Raw genomic sequence first — 16,150 nt, forward strand, 5'->3', positions numbered from 1 at the left:
TACAATCTCGACAGTTCCTTAAACCCTGGGGCACGCGAAACCCTTCGCCTGCACTCACAAATCTCATTATCAATGCAATCGGGTAAAAAAATTACAAAGATTAATGCCCATGACTCATAATCAACCTTTTGAGAAAAGAAAATGTTGCTTTTGGCACTCGGAGGGCGCTGATATTTTGCTTCCCCACAAGTCCCTACGCTCGGAAGGGGAAGCACTCCCAGGGCGGGGTGATGAGAAGCGGCCAAGACTGAGCTCACCACTTCCCACCTGACGTCCCTCCCCACCATGCTCCACCCAGTCTGGATGAGGACTCGGCCCTTCCGACCCCACCAGGCTTTCTCCCTCTGGAGGGACCACCATCCTGCACACGAGGGTCTTATCTGATCCCCTCACATGCCTGCTCAAAATCCCTAACGGCTCCCTACCACTTCTGGTCCCGTTAAAAACCTGAGGGAAGCTGGGGATAAAGTACCCATGCCCTACAGGCTCCCCCAAAGGACAAAACAACGAAGACCTGTAGTGGACACAGGTTGGATGTTCTCAAAAAACAAACCCCAAACCCTCAAACTCACTGCCATCAAGTTGATTTGATTCACGACAATTCCCCAGCATAAATTCAGCCTGCTTCTGAAAAGAGCCCTGGATTTCACTGTAGCGTACACAGCCGGCCAGTCTCACGCCAACCTGTTTATTGCCCTGACAACCACGCTGAACTCAGGACTGGACATCAGGCTAATTAGTACCATGAGAATCAGCGCAAGGCGTCCTGGGGGAGATGTTGAGCCAACAGCCTCTCTCCTATCCGCTGTCTTAAGACACAGACGGGTGCATGGCTTTCCATCAGGAGGCTGTCTGAAGCTGGAGGCAACTCACAAAAAGAAGAGCCAAGAGATGGAGACAGAAACAGGGTCACAGCGAAATTCATTAAGCGTCTGGGCCATGCTTGTGTCAACTAACACGAGCCATACTTACGCCAGTTGAAACGCTAGCCTCCGTGATGTCATCGACCCATTTTAATGAAGGTAAGCTGGCCAGGTTTGCTCCTTTAACGCAAAGTCTTAACAAATATATGGGCAGACCGCTGTGTATCGTTTCAGCAGTCTTACAGATGCCAAGGAATGCACTCATGGATCCCAGTTTAAAGACAAGACCTCTTAGTCCAAGGGAAATAGCGAACACTCCTTCACTCTCTAGACTCCACCTCGCCCTGATGCCCTCCAGGTACCCAACTTCTGCTACCTGGGAGACTGGCAAACCCCCTCTTGTTCAACAATGGCCTTTGCTCTTATCATTACATCAACCCAAAGTGACCTCCCTCCTGAATTTCTGCATACTTCATTAAGGTCAAGCCCCAAGGGTGGGTGGATGGATAGATGGATGATGGATGGGTAGATGGGTGTGTTGGTAACAGATGATAGACAGATGGGGAGATGATGGAAAAGTGGCTGTATGGAGGGGTACACCAAACTAGTGTGTGAATAGATAGCTAACTGAGCTCAGGAATGGACAATAGGCAGTCAATAAATCCTAAAGAGATGATAGGCAGTGAATGGGTGGTAGATGGAGGGCAGATGGATGGGAGGGTGAATTCATCCATCAATGAACGAACTAGCATGTGGACCAACGAGGCGTTGGTGGTAGTATTGGGTGGTACAGAATGGGTAGGTGGGAGAGATGGAGGGTGAATGGATGGTAAAACAGGTTAGTATCTGAGTAGATCAGCATATGGACAGAGACAAATGGAGACTGAGTAATGAAGCAATGAACAAATGGCAGATGGGTTAAGGAACAGGTGGCTGAGTGGGTAGATTAGGTCAACTACTCAATCCAGCACTCTTCCTAGATGCCGCTGGAAAAATCCAGAATGAGACCAATTGCTCCTTCACAGGTCAGCATCTCAGACAGCCCCTGGGACAGTGGTGAGCAGCACAGAGGGACAGGCATGAGTCGGACGGGCCTAGGCTCCATCCAGTGAGCCAGTGCCCAGCTGCAGTGGAGTCTGTGTTCCCCCTGCCTCCTCACCGGGTGCTGCGGGATCACGTTAAAATGGTCTACAGCTAGCACAGTATGTGGCATGGACAGCTGACCACAATTTCCATCTTAAAACAAAAAATTATTCCAGGGACAAGAAAGAGAGAGATGTCTCCTTCTCTCGTTTTATAAGACCGGGACAATCCTGATACCCAAAACAGACCCAGATGGTGCAAGAAGAGAGGATTAGAAGGCCAGTTTAACTCGTGAACCTAGCTGCCAAACCCTACATAAAATACTAGAAAATTGAATCCAGCAACATCTTAAAAGGCTAGTGATATATTGTTCCCAGGGAAGGGCTACCTCGGGAACGCAAAGACAGTTCAATATTAAAAGAAAAAAAAATCAGTTCAATTCACTTTTGTTGCTAGAGTCAGAGTGGGGGAAAAAATGGGCACGATCACCTCTGACAGAAACAGTGAACAAAATTCAGCATCTTGAATTCTGAACCAGGCAACATCAGCTAGGCTCATGGGAGCTGGCCTTCTGAATCAAGGACTGAGGGTGAGCTCGCCCATCCCCCTCCCACAGAACAAACAGGCTTGTTGGGGAGTGGGTGTGAGTGTAACACGAATGGTGAGACCTGAGGCCAAAGACTATACGCCTCTGGGCCCACTCTGTCCCAGAGGCCCTCAACCCCCTCCAAGAGATGACACTTCACCCTGCCCCTTCTCCCAGCACCCCCAGAAGGTAAATCCTGGAATCCATCATGGAGTGTTGAATGCTCAGACGCTAAGCCCAGACAGAGCCTCGGCTCCAGCGAACAGAAAGGAGTCCGCAACACGGGTCTGAGCCTATTGTCACCCTTGTCTCTGACCCCACGAAATCTTCTCTCTGTTCTAAGAGCAGCCTCGAGACCAAGAGCCTCTTCCCTGTGAGAGCGCGTGAGAGTGTGTGTGCGCACTTATCACCACAGATGAACACGTTTTCGGGACGTGTGGCGAACAGCATGGGAGTGTGGGCGGAGTGGGTATTCATGAACAGGGTGTGCTGAAGCATGCGGAACCGTGTGTGTGAGCACGCATACGGTATACATGTATGCAAGCAGTGTGTGTGTGGAACTATGAGTGCTTGTGTGAGTGTATAGGAGGACACATGCCTGTGTGGGGCTCCTTCACTCGGCAGCTGACATCTCTTTTCCATTGGTCTCACAACCATCTCCAGCCCTAGCCAGTGAATCACTCTCCACACTGCTCCTGACAATTCCCCACTCTCTGGCCGCTGGCCTCCTCGGTCAGTCAATGACTTGTTTCCAACATTCCATCACAGGCCACCCTGCTCAAGTGCAAGCTCAGGGCAGACCGCCCTGCTGATATCACCCGTCCACCCCAACAACCCCCTGGAAAGACCAATCCTGCCACAGCCTTTTGTCAGAGAATACCAGTGGGATAGTTATATAACCCCGTGTCAACTTGAGACTATTAAGGGCAAAGGGGTGGAGTTTAGCCTCTCAATCAGGTCGCAGCTTGAGGCGCTATGGAGATAAATAGCTCACTGGAGGCCAGATACACTCTCTCCCTGCGAGACATTCTTGTTGACCAGCCACATGGAGCTATACTGATGGATCCAGAGCCCTGGAGCTGGAGGAGCCACGTGGAGACTCATGCCAACACTGAGATGCTTCCATCGCCACTGGATCCTTAAGACTTTCCACCCACTAGCCTATGATCTTCCTGCATTCGGCATCATTGCATGTGTTGTATGAGTCTGAAGAAGAATTGATAGACTAGTATCGGACATATGGGCTAATATCGGACTTAATGACTTGAACTGGACTGGGCTGGGATATTTTCTCAATATACAATTACTCTTTATATAAAGCTTGTTCTTATACACATGAGTGTCTCTGGATTTGTTTCTCTAGTTAATCCAGACTAACACAACCAGTTACCTCTCCAGCCAGGCAGGAGGCCGGGCCTGGGAGCTTCCTCCCACACAATGAGGAGTTGAATGTTACACTAACATGTGTGCCTACATGTCTGTCTCCACAACTGAACTGTGATTCTCGAGGGCAGAGATCCTGGTTCCTGCTCAATCCCAATGGATAGAAACAAAAGGTGCTTTTGTTGTATGTGGGGAGATGTATGTGTGGTCGAGAAAATGGGGGGTGGTGGATGTGTGAATAGGTGGGCAGGTGTGTGGATGAGAGTATGGATAGGTAGGTGGATGGGTGGGTTAACAGATACATCAATGAGTAGATTGATAGATGCGTTGATGGATATATGAGTGGGTGGGTCGGTGAGGGGTAGGTGCATGAGTAGGTAAATGGGTCGAGTGGTAAATGAGTGGTTGGATGGGTAGAAGTACCGACAGGTGTGGTTATGCTGGGAAGCAAATGAGAGGATGAACGAGTGGAAGGATAGGTAGATACACAGATGCCTGTACACAGGTAGGTGACAACCTGGATGGTAACTATATGGGTTGTTGGGTAGTAGATGGGCAGCAAGATGGGTGGGGTAGCAGGTGGTTGGATGGGTTGGAGATGGATGGGTCCACAGAGGAGTGTAGAGTCATTATTTGCTATGGCCCCAGTACAGGGTTGACACAGACCATGGGCTAAATTGTAGGTGTAATTGTCACAAACATCCCCAAAAGAGCCTTCAGACAGAGAAACTTGCCTGAGGTCACGTCGTGAGACACTGACCATAAGCTGGCAACCTCCCATTGTAAAAACCACATGCCTCTCCCCACTTCATAGACACATCCTTTCCCATCTCCTTCTAGTCACACAACAATGTGAGGCCCTACAGTGAGGGGGAGACCAGGGAGAGAGAACGAGACGGGCAGAAAGAAACGGAACTGCAGTGACACAGAGACTGACTGAGCCAAAGCAGGGAGACATGGGAGTCGGAGAAAGGCTAGAGACAGCGGGGCCAGGCAAACAGAACTAGCTTGCAGCAGATCAGGGCTAGCTGCTAACAACAGGCAGCTAGACGGAGGCCTGGAGCAGGGAAGCAGCAGCCCAGCCCCTACAGGAAGGGGAGCCGGGCACAGCAGCTCAGGCAGCTTCCTGAGGCTTCCACCATGCCAGAACCCCATCTATTTACAAGCCCGTAAAATTAAGGAATTTGTCAGGACTGCCAGTGGGGCAGTCAGTGTGGAGCAACTTGTCAGATCGAGCCCAAGCTGGACATCACTAGAGGAGAGGCCTAGGAGCCAAGGGGGCTCACCAACACAGCCACCATGGCCAAAGCACAGAGGGACAGGGGGCAGAACCACCAGGCTCCAGACTGCCAAAGACTAGCATTCTGATTCAAATCCCAGCTCTGCCCCTGGACTGCAGGGCAGCTTGGAGTAGCCAGGCTTTCATCTGCTAAATCACTCACTGCCATAAAGTGATTTCCAACTCATAGCAACCCTGCAGGACAGAGTAGAACTGCCGTGGTGGGTTTCTGAGACTGTAACTGTTTACAGGAGTAGAGCGTCTGTCTTTCTCCTGAGGAGCAGCTGCTTTCAAACTGCGAATCTTGTGGTCAGCAGCCCCAAACTACACCGCCAGAGCTCCCTCATCTGCAGAGCAGACCCAATCAAACACCTTTGTGATGGGGTTGGGAGAAGTCAGAGCGGTGAAGCGGAGGCCCATGCCTAGAAACAAAAGATTCAATATGAAGGGGCAATGGCCAACTTTCGCATGCATCTGAGTGAACTAAAAACACCTTGGCTTTGGTCCGGCACACTTTAGTCCTCAAAGTAACATCCTGGCTTTTCAACATTTTAAAGAGGTTTTGGGGTAGCAGATGTGCCCAATGAAATACATCATTTAATCTCCAGACTGCTGCATCCATGAGCATTCACTGTAAATCAAAGCAAGATTAAATCCTTGACAACTTCAGTCTTCTCTCCTCTGATTAGGATGTTACCTGCTGGTTCAGTTGTGAGGATTTTGGTCTCCTTTACATTGAGTTGTAAATCCAGACTGAAGGCTGCCCTCCTCGACCTTCCTCAGCAAGGGCTGCAAGTCCGCCTCACTTTCAGCAAGCAAGGATGAGTCATCTGTATATCTCAAGCTAATAAACCTGCCTCCGATCCTGATGCCCCATTCTCCTTCATATGTGAGGGGCTACCACCCCCCCAAATTGGGAATTGCACTGAGCGGAGCTTTTGTAGCCCGCTTTTTCCTGCTAGGCAAGCATGCAGCAACTCGATCTGAGTCAGTTCACCCAGTGGCGTCCCCTGGGAAGGTTCTCTCTGGTCACAGTGAATTTTTTCATAAAAGGAGTTTCACTAGAACCTCGTTTTTGTTTGTTTGTTTTTGTAATGGCGGATTTGAGAGGGCAGCGTGAGGCTATGAAATTTTGTTTCCTGCTCGGGGGAAAAACGCCACAGAAACTGCTGTGAGGTTGAACACAGCTTCCAAGGACAGGGCCATGGGAAAAACTCAAGTATACGAGTGGTTGTCTCCTTTCAAAAGAGGTGGAATGTCGATTGATGACAAACTTCATTCTGGGTGTCCATCAACTTCCGGAAGGGATGAAAATGTAGACCAAATTAGTGTACTTGTGCTCGAAGGCCAACAATAGACCACTGAAGACATGGATGGGGAAGTTATCCGGACTCTCTTGGAGCTGGGTCCAGCAAATTTTAATGGAAGATTTGGGAATGAGAAGGGTCACTTAGAAATTTGTGCCTCGGTTTCTGACCGACCAGGAAAATAAGTGTTGTGCTTTGAAAGAACAGCTCCAAAGTGACCCAGACTTTTTTCCCCAAGGTCATTACTGGTGACCAGATATGGTGCTGTTCTTACGATCCGGCACCAAGCATCAATTACACCAATAGAAGACACCATCGTCACCCACCCACCCCCCGACCCCCCGCAAAAAAAAAAAAACAAACTCATCAGGTGAAATCAAAGATCCAGACGATGCTCATTTATTTTTTTGATGTGAGGGGGATAGTGCACTGGGGGCTCATTTCCCCGGGTCAGACTGTTACTCAAGCTTTCTACTTAAAGATTCTGTGAAGATTACATAAGTGTGCGACAAAAAAGGCCTGATTTGTGGCAGATGTGGGTCTGTTTTGGCCACCAGGACAATGCACCTGCTCAGTGCACCACTTTTTGGCAAAAAACAGCATGCCTCTCTTGCCCCACACACCTTACTCACCTGCCCTCGTTCTGTGTGACTTCTTTTAGTTTCAGCAAATGGAGAGGGAAATGAAAAGAGAGCGATTTAACTACACAAAAGAGAAGAAAAAAATGAGGGAGGTGCTGTCAGCCATCCAAACAGATGAGTTTGAAAAAGGTTTTCAAGAATGAAGTCGCAGATTTGACAAATGTCCTAAGAGTAATAGAGAGTATTTTGAAAGTGATAAGGTTGTTTTGTAAAAATAAATTTAAAATTTTAATTCATAGTTTCAAAAAAATTCCATTTTTGGGGTGTACCCCTTGTAAGCCAGGTTCTCTGATGATTTGCTCAGCATACAGACTGAATAAGTATGGTAAAAGCCATCCAACCCTGACAAAAAAATTTTTCTGGTTTTAAACAATAATACGGTATTACCTAGTTCTGTTTGTATAACCGCCTCTTCTTGATCCATGTACAAGTTCCCTATGACAAGAATTAGGTCTTCTGGAATACCCATTCTTCTCAAGGTTATCCATAGTTTGTTATGAGTGACACAGTTGAATGAAATACAAGTAAACATCTTTCTGGTATTCTCTGCTTTCAGCCAAGATCCAGCTGACGTCAGCCATGATCTCCCTTGTTCCAAGTCCTTTTCTGAATCTGGCCTGAACCTCTGGCAGCTCCCTGTCAATGTCCTGCTACAATCACGGTCGGATGATCATCAACCAGGTTCTACTTACATGTGCTACTGAAGGTATTGTGTTCTCTACTTGGAGCACCTGTTTGGTCACCTTTCTTTGGACTGAGTACACATGTGGACCTCTGCTGGTCAGCTGGCCAGATGGCTGACCTCTAAATTTCCTGGAGCCCTATCATTTGATCTCCCCTTTGACCCATTTTAAAGTTAGCCGAGTGGTTCATATTTTCTGCTTCCTTTTCTATGGCAGTTTTTCTGTTTTGTCATGATTGTTGGCTATTCATTTTTCCGTTTGTTTCTTGGACAATTACCTAGGGGCATAGCAAGGGAAGTTGGGGGAAAATGGAGAGCTGACAACAATGAGGGCAAGAAGGAAGAAAACACTTCTAAATTGAATTGGGTAACGATGGAGCAACTCTTGTTAATATGACTGAACTCTTAAATTCTATGACATGTGAACCGTGTGCCCCCCAAAGTAGACAAAGGACGTAAGCAGACAGTTCACCAAAATTGACATCCAAATGGCTTAACAAACATGAAAAAGATCCCGGGGTCACATAGCCAACGCCCAACAGTAGAAAAGGCTCGGGGGCCATTCGGCATAGCTACACGAAACAAGGAACCCTCCAAGCACCTCGTGACGGGGATGGGCCTGGAGAACAGGCTGAGGAGCGAAGGGAGTCTATCACCAAAGGGCAAATACACTATGGACCACTAAGGACCAAAGGGTTAAAAAAAAAAGACCAAGACTTACATACCAATGGGAACTATCATGGGGGCTCCCCAAGATAGGGAGACCAAGGAGGGTGGGATGAAGCCACAGACTGGAGGGTTGGTACGGACTGATTGGGGTGCAGGGGAGGATGGAGGTCCTCCTCCAAGGGTGAGGAGAAGTCAGGAGAGGGAGCTGGGATACAATCCAGGGTACCAGGGTGTTCACTGCTGAGTACAGAGTTAATGGTCTGAAATGAAAGTCCCCTCTCCCACCCCCGCTATACTGGATGCGCGATTAATATTTCATCTCAAAAGGGAAAGAAAGTGCGGGTCGAGTAGAAGGCGGATCCTGTAGATAATGTCGGGGCTATCACTGTAGAGGTATCGTTAGCATCCCTAAGACGAGTCTTAATGACCTACACGTGCACCTAGAGCAGCACTTTGCCACTGACACGTCACTTCCTATCATCTGTTGAGGGCATGGTCTCCCACCTCCTCCATTCACTCACCTGTGAGCTGCATTCACCTGTGCCAAGTCCTCCAACCCCACCCCACCTCCGGCTCCCTTGCCAGAAGACTATCGTTCTAACTGGGAACCCCAGACACTTGGGGGGCTGGGAAAATCTTTTCAAGGGTCCTGAGGGCTCTCTACTGTATTTTTGTTTCAATATTGGCTTTCATTTTAAAGGGCCTAAGAACAGACCTTCCTGGGCTGCCTGAAGGCTCACTTGGTGAGCCGTTTAGGGGCAGCTTGTGAATTTGTGTCTGAGAGCCTGTAAGCCTCACCAAGATGCTTCACCTGCTGCCTCGGGCTAAGGAGACAAACACGGATAGAGGCTTATCAAGAAACGGTGTGCTCAACCCAAGGCTAAGGGCTGCCCCAGAGGCCGCTAAGATTGGGCCACCTACCACAAGACCGATCTAGCCTGTGTTGCACAACTTGCCGAGAGCTGTGCCTAGGGCGCCTCCTTCATGCTCCATGAGAACCCTACACGGGGTCTTTTCACCAGTCCCACTTCACAGAGGCTGAGGCTGACGACAGCAAGCAAGAGGGTGCTCTTCCAGCGGCGCGAGCTTCTCCAGGTGAGCAGGCTGCAGGCCCAGGCGGGCGCACTGACCCACTCTGTGGGCCCACACACCAGACCTGGGCCCATGTCCAGGTCAGCATTCATCTCACAGATTCCAGATCATTCCTGGACCCCCAACAATAGGCAAAGTCATTGGGCCTGCTCCAATTCACAGATGGGTGAAACTGAAGCCTCAAGAAGGGCAGGCCATGGCCTGGTCTGGCCAGGTCACCCAGAAGCTCAAGGCCGCCCGTGGCTCCCGCTGACTGTTGTCTGGGTCACGGAGCAGGTGGGCAATCACTGCCTACCCCATCGTCCTCTGTGCCACACCCAGGCTCCCAGCATCCTGCAGCCTGGCTTGGGGCATGGACCCCACTTCCTCCCCAGAACTGCAATCTGGGTGGGAACACCCTGGCACCTATGACCCAGCGACCTCAGAAAATCCAGGCCTCCACCCTCAAGGAAGGAAGTCACCTTCCCCCAATCAGCAATTTATTGGAAACAATCTCCATATTTGAAGAAAGGCATTTCTGCAACGTTTCCAAATTCCGACCAAAGAGGACAATGGTGCACGATACAAATTCGCCGACCTGCAAAGCGCACAGGAAGGAGATTTGTTTGAATGGCGTGTGCCTACAGTGGGGTGAGCACACCAGTGTGACCCGAGATAACTGGGCCAGCGGTCCCATCTCAGCTCTGCCTCCTTCCTCACTGGGGGGACCTCAGGCCCAGCAACTCCTCCAGGCCTCCTTTTCCCTATCTGCAAAAGGGCACCTTGCCCAGTCCACCGCCCTATCACCAGCACAGGTCTCCAGGCCTACAGCCCTGCCCCCTCCGATCTAATGTCTACACCTGGCAGTCGCCTGCTGCCAGAGGGGCCTGCAGCCCCACCAGTCTGGGCATATCCTTCACAGCATCTGCCGAAGCAGCTGAAGGCCCCTATCAACTGCCCATGTTAGACTTGGATGTAGGGGTCCTCCACAGTCAGGATGCTGGCCACCACTCCAACCTCATCTCCTGCCGATCCCTGCCCTGTACTCCCCTTCAAAACACAGCGCCAGCACCACCTTCGAGGTGAAGCCATCTCTCTGCCTCCACCCAGGTGAGCTGGTTATCCCTCGGTCCCCCCAACGTCTCTCTGTTCTCTGTGATGGCCCCGGCCAAAGTGCTCTAGAACTGCCTGTGCACATCTTTGGGGCCCAGGGGGTGGCAGTGGGTGGGGTCGTGCATCTTTGTCTCTGCACCCAGCACAGGGCCAGACACACCAGAAGCTACCAGGTGAGAACCCAAGGCCCTGGGGATGCCTCCTGGGCTCAGAAGCTGAAGGAGCCCCTGTCTGGGAGGACTCAGTTACAGCAAGCCCCGCCCTGGCTGTCCTGTGAGGTCACCTCAGCAGCAGCCAATCTACTGCTCCCACTGCCCCTCATGGCCCAGTGGCAGGCCCATCCTGGGGGCCAGGTCAACCCCTATCCAGGTGCAGGATCAGCCCATAAACTGCAGTCTAGCGGGAGAACCCAGCTGTCCACTGCAGCCTCAGTTAGACGGGCAATGGTAGGAAGGGCCACCCGCTGCCCACAGCCCGGCCTAAGCTGCCCACGCCGGGCACTATAGTGCACTATAGGACAAGGAAGAACAGCCCCACAACCACCCCCCACGCCCACCCTCCGTGAGTTTCTGAGACTGTGACTCTTATGGGATGGGACCATGCAAATACAGTGTATGAGTGGATTCATCGATTGTGCATTCCATCAGGCTTAAAATGAGCCATCCCAGAGGCAGAACCACAAAGAGGAAACATGGACACAGCCCACCCTTTGAGAGGGCACATAAAACCTTTACCTCCATAGACTTCAAGACCGTGAGAAGCTGCAGCAGAGAAACAGGGTCCATAAAACCAGAAGACAGCAACAGTGGGCTTCCCAGCCCCTGGAGCAAGGTAGTTACAAGTAGGTGTGCCACCCAGCAAGCAGGAGAGCCAAAAGCCTTCCGTCAGGGTACTCCTGATGGAGTGGGATACTCCGACAGAGTTGCTAGAGGTGCTAAAGAGCTTTGTAACACTTGCCTAAGCAGGACAGAGACCAGACCAGGGGGGCTAAAGCCAGACTGTAGACATGTCCTGCTCAAAGAACTGTATCTTACATTGCTCCTGATCCTAAACTGTAACCTATTACTGCTCTAAGAAGGCCAATAACTGAGTCTGATCTGTGAGCGTGGTATGGTCTCTCCGATGAATGAGCAAATCCAACACAGTGTCAAGGGAGGGATGTCTGATGTCAGAACTGGTAAAAAAGGCTGGAGGTGACCTACCCCTTCTAGGAGCCATCCTTGGACCCCTGACATTGACACTGATTCTCCTCCCGCCCTGTGGAGTTGGGTGTGGCGGTCTGACACTGCCCACACGCACCACTCCTACACTGGCGCTGGCCTTCAGGAATGGTTATCAGGGCGCTCCGCGCTTCCGCCAACATCCTCTCCACAGATGCACAGAGCCTCTTGATCTCAGAGCTAAGAGTCTCGGAAAATGGAAACCAGATCCTGGGGCTCCCAGGCTCAGAACCTTTCAAAAGCTTTCAAATTCCCTGCCACACTCCAGCCTGCCTTCCCCAGTGGCTCTAGCTGCCTGCCTCTCTCTCTCGCTCTCTCTCTCTCGCTCTCTCTCCTTCCCCCCCACCCCAAGCCTGTGACCACCTCACTGTCCCCTCTGCCCTGCACTCTTCCTCACCATCTCTGGGTTCAGCTCAGCAACCACTTCCTCAAAGAGGCCCTTCCTGCCCATCCTCGACAGTACTGCTAGCTGGCTGTGCCCCCTTACAGCCCCTGCACCAGTCTATAGCTGTCTTATCTCACCTCACCTCACCCCTACACGTTGCACAGAAATAAAGATGCCCCTGTGCTGGTCCACCGATTGCCTTCCACAGGCAGTACTGGCCAACGATGTTTGTCAAAGCAGAGGGCCAGTACGCTCCGCGCTCTGCCGGGGAGAGTTGTGATTCTCACAGCAATACCACAGGCTAGCACTAGTCCTGCCCACCAAAGCGGGCTGTGAAGCCAGCAGAGCCCGTAGCCCAGAATCCTATCCCAGGATGGAGCTGCATCTCAGGGAAGGCCCATCAGCTAGGAGAGGCAACTTGGAGCTGATAAAGCCACAGAGGTGGGCTACACCCAATCGCCTCCCAGAAGCCAGAACCCCCACCCCCACCCTACTCACTTCAGGACTACGAGCGCTGAAAGACCACCAGTGTCTGGTGTGAAGCCTGAGACCTGGGGTCACACAGCAAACAACAGCGGGCCAGCCCCCAACCCAGGCCCTCGACCCCACTCTGCACAGCTAAGCCCACCACTTCCTCCCCAGTAGGAAAGAAAAGCAATAGGCAGCCAAGAGCCCTCCAGGAGGAAAAGGGGAGAGACCATGAGCTGCCCTACTGCTCCAGTGCCTGGTCTTCATTCATTTAACAAAAGTTCCAGAGAGCAAGAGACCTACCACAATGAGCCACTGCCCCACTGCACTGAGCATGCTCCATCCTGGACCCCACCTGACCTGGCTCCCCTGTGTACAAGTCTCATCCACCAGGACTAACTAGCCATCTAGGAAAAGAAGGGCACACCCCACAGCCACTAAAATGCAGGGCAAACACTTGATCACAGAGAGGGAGACAAGTACTGAGGGGGGGAGGAGAATTCACCAAGAGAAGCCCCAGTCTTTGGTCTGGTGGCTGTGGTCACAACAGAAGTGACCCTCAAGAACAAGCAGGGGGAACCTGCTTACTTCACCAATCGCTTACTTAGTGCATGACCTTCCCCTCACTCAGGCCCTGAGTTCAAATCTACCTTGATCCCTTCAGAGAACCAAGACCAAAGCTTTGCTGAAAGCAGCCATGGAACAAACACCCACTGTGTGCAGGGAAGAAAGCACCCTGATGGCATAGTGGACTATGAGTTGAGCTGCTAATGAGGCCAGCAGTTCGGACCCACCAGTGGCTCCACACGAGAAAGATGAGCCTGTCTGCTCCCATAAAGATTTAGTCTCAGAAGCTCAAAGAGACAGTTCTACTTTATCCTACAGGGTCATATGCGCTGGTATCAACCTAATGGCAATGAGTGTGATGGGGGAGTTGTTTTTCGTTTGTTTGTTTGTTTGTTAGTATGCTAGCAAAAGAGTCAGGTGTTAGGCTACTAATCCCTAGGTCGGAGGTTTGGAAACCCTACCTGGAGTCAGTAGCCATCAGAATTGACTCATGATGGTAGGCGTCGTTTTTTTTGGGGGGGGTGGGGTGGGGTTGTCACCAGAGACCTGGCCTGGGGAATTCCCCCAGGTAAATGAGATAAGGGAAAGGGCTTAGGCTTGACAGCCCAGAAAACCTTGGTTCAAAAACCACTTTGCTACTCTGAGACCCTGGATAAGTAGCCCCCATTCTGAGCCTCAGTTTCCTCCTCTGTCATGCAGATGAAGAATGCACACTTACAAGGTTGTTGGGAACAAAGGGACAGGCACTGCCTGTGTGATCCTTGCCTTCCTCCCACCTCCCTGACAGTGCAAGAGAAAGCGCATGCCACTAACACAAAGGTGCCTTGAGGTCCAAGTCCCTGAGCATACCCCTCTGCACCTATGACCAAGGTCTTGAGCAGGCATGATGCTGGCCCTGGGTTTGCCCACCTATGGGTGACGGAACTAGTCTGGGGTCACTGTTGGGGTTGGTAATGCAGCAAAAAATGAAAAAAAATGACCTTTGTACAGAAGGTACAACTCAGAGGTCTGCAAGGCAGGCAGGAACCAAGAATAAGCGAAATGGGTGGGTAGGATCTGCAGCCAGCCGACCTCTGCTCCCTCCTGGGGGGGCATCGGAAAGCCTATACCTGGAGAATGTGGACCTCAAGTTGCCAGGCCTCGTGATTATTCAAGAGAAGGCGGAAATCCGGACTTTTACGTGAAAGCTGCCAATTTGTAAATGCTGGCAGCTAATTACATTTTAAAAAATAATAATAATAGGCTGTGAGCCAAACAAAACATGCAGGGCCAGCGATGCAGGCTAGCAGGGCAGTACCTCCAGAATATGATTCTTTCTCTCTCTCTCTCTCTCTCTCTCTCTCTCTCTCTCTCTCTCTCTCTCTCTCTCTCTCTCTCTCTCTCTCTAGCGCGCGCCCGCGCGCACACACACACACACACACACACACACACACACACACACAGAGTTCTGGGTGCAGGAGGGCAGGGTAGGCAGTCCAGGCCAGGCCTGGGTCTCCCAGTTTGCACATGGACAAGGTGAGGCTCAACGCCCCAATCACCACAAATACACGCCAACATTACATCCGAGCCAGGCCCATATGGTCACAGTCCCAGCACGCCCCGGTGGTGGGCAGGCAAGTCCCCTTCTTGGGGGCGCTCAGTGATTATGACCACTCATGCCACATAAAAAGTTGGCCAAGCGTGCTAGAGGCTCCAGAGTTGGGTGGGAGTGAGGGGAAGACGGAGCTGGGGGACCTGTAGGAGTCAGGCTGCCCCTGAAGTTGCATCCCCTCCCTCCCGCCCTCTCTGCAGCCACCTAGGCCCCACTGTCTCAGCCAAGAGCAACAGCCCCTCCCCACCAGGCCCAGTGTGGAAAACTAGGCCCCTCTATCGGGGTGGTGGGGTGCCAGGGAACTTGTGACCATGCAACTGTGCTTGGTGCGTGTGACTCTGTGCAAGACTCCCGGTGTGTGGGACTGAGCCTCCAGGCCCCCTGCGTGGGGCACACACGGGACACTCGAGATGGAGGCACTCACTGGGTTGTGACAGCAGCACGCGTGTGTGGGGGGAACATGTGTGTTTGAGAGTTATAGGTGTCCGGTGAAGACCCAGCTAATAGTCCTACATGTGACGCCCAGGCCATGCGTTTGCAAGGCGTGTGTCCCTCCCTGTGTGTGAAAGAGACATGAGGCTGAGGGTCTGAGAGGTGTGAGTGTGAGGGGAAGAGAGTGGGTGTGGGTGTGGGTGTGTACGCACGCACTATTAGCGGGGTAATCGAGGGGTGTGGAAATCTGGGGATGAAGGCAGGGGTGACCGGAGGGGTGATGCCAAGCCTGAAGGAACGCGCAGGGCGGCAGGACCCTGCAGCGGGGAGGGAGCCTGCAGGGGGATGAGGCGGGACCCAGCAAGCAGCCCTGGAATCCAGGGAGAGACCCCGAGCCCCCCGCCCGAGCCGGCAGCAGTGCCCGCATCCGCCCCGCGGGCCCGGCGTGCCCGCTCCAGCGCACCAGGAGACAGTGCGAGCCTGGCCCGTCTGTCCGGCCAGCCGTCGGTGCGTCCGAGCGCCCCCGGCCGTGTGGGGCGGCGAGGGGCAGCCCGGTGGGGCGCGGGGCCGGTCAGGGCCGGGAGGACTCGCGTGAACTCACCTCGTCCCTTCCCCGCGTCGGTGGGCCGGTCGTCTGTCCAGGGGCCGTCGGTGCGTGCGAGCGCCGGTGCGCCCACGGCTGTGCGGCACGGCGCGGGGCGGGGCGGGGCGGAAGGCGCGGGGAGGGGCGAGGCGGGGCGGGGCGAGGCGGCGGGCGGCCCCCAGCCCCCTCCCCTGGCCCGCCCCGGGGCGGGGTCTCGGCTCTGGCGG

At 52.4% G+C, this 16,150-nt stretch overlaps 1 protein-coding gene across 3 annotated transcripts in view; it reads right to left on the reverse strand.

Annotated features, from left to right (window-relative positions):
* FBLN2 (fibulin 2) overlaps positions 1-16,094 on the reverse strand; it is a 76,304-nt gene extending 60,210 nt beyond the window's left edge. For all 3 annotated transcript variants that reach the window (XM_075550092.1, XM_075550091.1, XM_075550090.1), the window contains exon 1: positions 15,942-16,094. The gene's annotated coding sequence lies outside the window, so the exon portion shown is untranslated. The remainder of the gene's footprint in view (positions 1-15,941) is intronic.
* Between the last annotated feature and the right edge of the window lie 56 nt (positions 16,095-16,150).

This window comes from Tenrec ecaudatus, chromosome 5 (assembly GCF_050624435.1).
Source record: "Tenrec ecaudatus isolate mTenEca1 chromosome 5, mTenEca1.hap1, whole genome shotgun sequence".
Classification (NCBI taxonomy): domain Eukaryota; kingdom Metazoa; phylum Chordata; class Mammalia; order Afrosoricida; family Tenrecidae; genus Tenrec; species Tenrec ecaudatus.